Source organism: Gossypium raimondii, chromosome 3 (genome assembly GCF_025698545.1).
Source record: "Gossypium raimondii isolate GPD5lz chromosome 3, ASM2569854v1, whole genome shotgun sequence".
In the NCBI taxonomy this organism is placed as follows: Eukaryota; Viridiplantae; Streptophyta; class Magnoliopsida; order Malvales; family Malvaceae; genus Gossypium; species Gossypium raimondii.
Genome location: NC_068567.1, coordinates 5,102,076 through 5,107,859, shown reverse-complemented (window position 1 = coordinate 5,107,859; position 5,784 = coordinate 5,102,076). Strand labels below are relative to the sequence as shown.

The following is a 5,784-nucleotide window of genomic DNA, read 5'->3' as shown; positions in this document are numbered from 1 at the left end:
AAATGATAAATAAATTGTAACACAAAATAATATATTTATGTTATCTTATTTGATACAAATACCCCAATCATTATGAAAACAAATCAATTTTTTGTAGCATAAAAAAAAAAAGCTTATGATGTAATGTTATGTATAATAACCAAGTTCACACTATAACTACTTAAAATAAATGTGTGATGTGATTTCCATGTTTCACGTTTTGATTTGTTCTTTTCATTTATTAGTACAATATATTATTTACGATTACATGTTGAAAGATGACACATTCACTTATAATTTTTATAATTATTAACATAAAAAACATTTTATTAATATATTTGGGTTTAATTTTATGGTTAGATTTGAGAACGTATAATTTTATAAATAATAATTCGAGTATAGTGTAAAAAAGAGTAGATAGTCGGTTTATTATTTCGGTATGATTATATCTTTAAGTGATGCCAATAGCCTTTTTATTGTTCTGATTTTATGATTATATCTAAATAGTAGTAAAGATTTTTACTAAACCGATGTCGTATTTTAATTCAAGTCTTAATTTAGTAGAGAATTTATTTGAAGTTTTTCTATTTTCACTTTTCAACCAGCCCCAATTCAATAAAGAATTTATCTAAAGTCGTTTATTGTTACAAAGCGAAGATATTGTTTTGAGGGTAATTTTATCTTTCCACATAAAATTAAGAAAATTATTTGCACTTAATAGGATTCAAATTCAAAACATTATAAATTTTAATAACTTAACTTACCATTTTAACCAAAACCATATTGGTTATTACATCAAATTTTATTAAATTTGTTACATAAAAATTCAATGAGTGTGCCATATTCTAGTATGATTATTTTACTTTACAAATGTCAAACGATCCGTTATTTCGGTCGAGTTTTAAATAAAACCATTTGTAATTTTATAATTTTATCGATTTGAGTGCAATAATTATTTGTCTATATAAATTTAATATTAAAAATATTTTTGGTTGAATCATATAAATCGAAAGAAAATTTTATAGTTATAGTAATTTTTATTAAGTTAGTATTATGGGTTAATCAAGTATTAATTCAGATGTAAAATTATTAATTTACCCTCTCAAATACAAATTAAGTTATAAGAAGATATTTTTATATTATTATATATAATAAATAAATAAAAATTCGAAACCCAATTAACTTTATCATTATAACCAAAATAACAATTAATTTTAATAAATATACGAGTTAAATAATATTTTTTCGCATAGGAGAGTTAAATCTTAAAAGGAGAAAGTAATTCTCTTAACAAATATTTTAACATACTCTAACAAATTGAATACTAAACCACTTAATCTGTAAAAGCTAAAATATGAGATAATTATTTTGGTAAAATTTAAATTTAGCCATTATATTTCTATTCTTAAGAATTTAATCCTCCATGTTTCAAATTTATGAATTTAAGTTCAATTGTTAAAATTACTTTTTTTATTAAATTTATTGGTATGACATTTTAAAATAAAGAACATTCAATTGGTAGTAATATAATTACAAAAATGACGTTGTAATAGACCTAAATTTAACAATTTAATTTGGGTGTAAACTATAGAATTAGTCACCCAACTATTAGTGTGTTTCTGCTTTGGTCACTGAACTATGAAAATTTCAATTTAGTCGCTAACATTTCAGATCATTCCTATTTCGGCAACTCATGTTTTAGATAGTTTCTATTTTGGTCACTCTCTGTTAAATAGTTAACGGAAGTGATAATGTAACCTTTTTCTTAATGGTATAATAACACATTTAATCCTCAATACTTACGCTAATAGTTGGTGACTAATTCTATAGTTTACCCAAATAATTTTAAGACAGTTGAAAAATTTTAAAATAAAGAGATTAAATTTCAAAAAATAAAAGTATATTGACTCATTTTGAATTTATTAAGAGTACAAATACCCATAGCAAATTCAAACCATTTGTAAATGGACTGTATAACCCCACAAACGTCCATTCCAGGTAAATTAAAACTAAGGGTTAAACCGTAATTTCATAACCTTATACAAACCAAAAACGGAAACAGAATAATGTTAAAAAGGAAAAGGATATTTCTGTCTTTTCCAAAATAAAAAATGGTATTTGGTGTAATTTCTCTGAACATAAAGGTTAATTCTAGTACTTCATATCCTATATATTCTTTGAGCACTCTTCCACTGCCATTTCTACCTTATATTTTCTTCCTTCTCTCCGCCTGCAGTTCCTGGGTTCTTTTTCGCTTTTCCGCCGTTCTTTTTACTCCTTACGCCGTCTGTCTACGGCAGCGACCACCACTTTAACCGCCGTTTGTAAGCACAGATCAAGGACTTTTTTTTCGATTCCCTGCAACCCGTGATTTTTTTATCGGATAATTTATTTTTTCATATTTTCGTTTTTATTTTGAATTTTTTTCCTACTGGTTTTGTTAAAAAATATATATTCCCCAATTTTTATGGTCGGCCAGATGGTTCTTTTGTAATTCTATTTTTGGGTCTTTTCACTTGTTTTGGACGTTTACGCTCACTTCTCGATAAAGATGATTAGACGTTTTTACCCAAGTAAAAAAAGATTTTTTTAATAGACGTTTTTGCCCTTTGTTGACTATCTGCTTACGTGGCAGTACTTATTATTATTTTATTATAAAATGAGTCATCAGCAGCGTAAGATTTTGACACCTGGAATCTGTAGAAAGCGTAAAGAACGAGAAGCTTTTTATTCCTTTAAACCGTCCGTTCCGGTTCAATCCTCGGTTTATACGAATCCAAAATCCCCGCCCCAACCTAATTGCTCGAACCGGCTCTTAGCTGGCTACATGGCGCATGAGTTCTTGACGAGGGGAACGTTGTTGGGTCAAAAATTCGATCCGGATCGATCGGAGGCGGTTCCGATGGTCGGCTCATTGGCTGAACCGCGAAAGGTCAAGACGGGAACCGAACCGAATGGTAAGAAAGAGTGCCCGAGCTATGCTGAGGTGGCAAGCGTTTTGAAGGGCGATGGGGCCCACATTCCGGGGATTGTTAATCCTACACAGCTGGCCAGGTGGATACAGATGTGAACAAAAGGAATTCCAAATTTCGAAGATTACGTGGCGGTATACGACTGGTGAAATTTTGACACCCACGTAATGGAAGTTTGCACTCACTAGCACCTGATTATCCTGCTTTCTCTCTCTATTATGTAGCTCTTTCCGTGGTGAGTCCCGTCTCAATCGAATTTTCGTGTAAACGGGAGAGATTCGTTTATCTTAATATAAAATTAAATTATTTTTAGTATTTTTATTTATTTAATTTTAGTGTCTGTTTGGATGAAAAAATTTAAGATTTTGGAAAAAAATTAAATATGTTAGTATTTTAAATTAGTATTTATTATTATTTTGAGGTAAAAAGTTCACATTTATGGTATTTATGATCATTAATGTCAATTACATACTGCTCAGCATGCACTTGGAAGAGTATAAATGTAGTTTTATTTGGTGATAAATAGGAAATGCTAATATTTTAAATTATTAATATTTATGATTATTTCCATTGTTACGATAGGTTCTGATAATGTCTTCTTAGGAATACTCACGACCACTTGTTAAGGAATAAAAGGTTGTAACAGTTAGTAGTTAACAGTTAGTAGTTAATAGTTGTAGTTAGTTAACAGTTAGTTATTAGCTTGGCAGATTGTGTATATATACCATAGCTTGTTATTCAGCTAAATATATGATAAATCAATCATTTTGTGCTCATCATAGACTGTTTCCATGTTTTTCATTATGGTATCTGAGCCATAGTCGTTTTTTTTTCTTCTTTGTATCTGCTCCATGGCAACTGAAGTTGTCTCTGGCAATGATGACGAGAATTGTCAGTCATTCAATACAGTTGCTCCAGCAGATGGTTTTTCTCTCGATCCTAATAATGCTTCTTTGAGAAAGATTCAGCAGTTTCCTAAGCATGACATTGTAAAACTCGGTGAGCATAATTTTCTTTTATAGAAACAAGTTATGTTAATTCTTGAAGGATAGGGGCTGCATGACTTTGTTCTTGGAACTATTAGTGTTCTTTCACAGTCGGTTGTCGATAGGGATGGTAATCTTGTTGCCAATCTTGAGTTATTGTTTCATAAGCAACAAGACAAGCTTTTAGCTTCCTGGCCATTATCCACTATTTGTGATGATACCTTGGTACATCTCACTGGTGCCCGATCAAGCTTTGATGTATGGAGTACTATTGTGCGTTGTTTTGCTTCTAAGTCCACTTTGACAGTCTCTACTCTGAGACATTCCTTATATTCTCAGAAAAAAAGGGCAATTAACCGTTAAAGAATACTTGGCTAAGGTTAAAAGCCTGTGTAACACTCTAATGGCTGCAGGAAATGTTATTTCTGAGCAAGAACAAATTAGCATTATTCTTGTTGGTCTGCCAGTGGAGTATGAACCGATTTGGATTGTGGCTTCTGCAATGAGTGTTCCTCTTGATCTTCTTGCTGAAATGCTCACTGATTGTAAAACTCGACAACAATATTTAATTTCAAGTGTCTTTACAGGCTAATGTTGCTCAGCAACATGGTAACAATGATAGCAACACAAGTCAGTTTGATAGAGGCTCTAGGCCACCCTATAGGGGTAGTGGTAGGTCTTCTCGATGCAGAGGTCGAGGAAGAAAGTTTGTCCATAATAAGCATCAATGCTAGCTGTGTGGACGGATTGGTCATACTATACAGAAGTGCTATTATCAATTTGATGAGACTTTTGAATGTGTTCCTGATCAGTCTATGCAGGTGCATTGTCATCAGTTCCAAGGTCCTTCCAATTTGACATATAGTGGGCTTCACTGTTGTTCTCACAGAGGTACTGTACAAGGTTCTAGCTTGCAATCTAATGTAGTCTTCAAATAAGAGCAGTTTCTCACGGGCCCTTTGAATGCGAAAGTTTGTATCTAGACTCAGGTGCATCCAATCATGTTACCAATGATCTGGACAATTTGCAGGAGGCAGCACCGTATATAGGTAACAACAAGCTTTTCATGGGGAATGGTGTGTGCCAGTACCTGTGGCTCATGTTGGCTCAAGCTTCTTTACAACTGAAAGTAGAGTTTTTTCATTTGAAAAATGTTTTGCACGTTCCCCGAATTTGTAAAAACTTAATGTCTGTTGCACAATTTGCAAAAGATAATCAAGTTTATTTTGAGTTTCATCATTTTCATTACTTTGTGAAAGATATCAAGACAGTGAACATATTGTTCGTGGGCCACATTCATGATGGCCTGTACCAGTTTGATCTATCAAACTCTCAAAGGTGTAGGACTGCTTTTCCTTCTCTAGCCACTGCTCATGCTACTCATTTGGGGTCACCTATTTCTAGTAGTCTCGTTTTTTTATTTGTGACACAAACAGACTTGGTCACCATTGTAATATAGTTTCAAATAGTTTTAAGTTGAGTTCAATCTGTTCAGTATGCCAACTTGGAAAGTTTCATAAGCTTTATTTCTCTCTTTCTACTATTGTGTATTCGGCTCCTTTTGATCTCATTGTTTCTGATCTTTGGGGGCCAATTTTTGTAGCATCTGAGGGTCATTCTTACTATGTCCCTTTTGTTGATGCATACTCTAGATATACTTGGTTATATCTCATAAAACACAAGTCTGAGGCTCTTGAAAAATTTCATCTACAAAAGTTTGTTGCAGTTCAATTTAAATGTAAGATAAAGGTTCTTCAGACTTATTGGGATGGCGAATTTCGTTATTTTCCAACAGTACTTTCCTAGCTGGGAATTCACCATCGACTCTCTTGTCCTTATACCTCTGA

At 32.2% G+C, this 5,784-nt stretch overlaps 1 long non-coding RNA gene across 1 annotated transcript; it reads left to right on the top strand.

Moving 5' to 3' along the window:
* Nucleotides 1-2,136: 2,136 nt before the first annotated feature.
* Nucleotides 2,137-5,440, top strand: LOC105796745 (uncharacterized). Its single transcript, XR_008194212.1, has 2 exons — nt 2,137-3,186; nt 3,816-5,440. It is a non-coding gene; the product is annotated as an uncharacterized LOC105796745 (long non-coding RNA).
* Nucleotides 5,441-5,784: the final 344 nt, after the last annotated feature.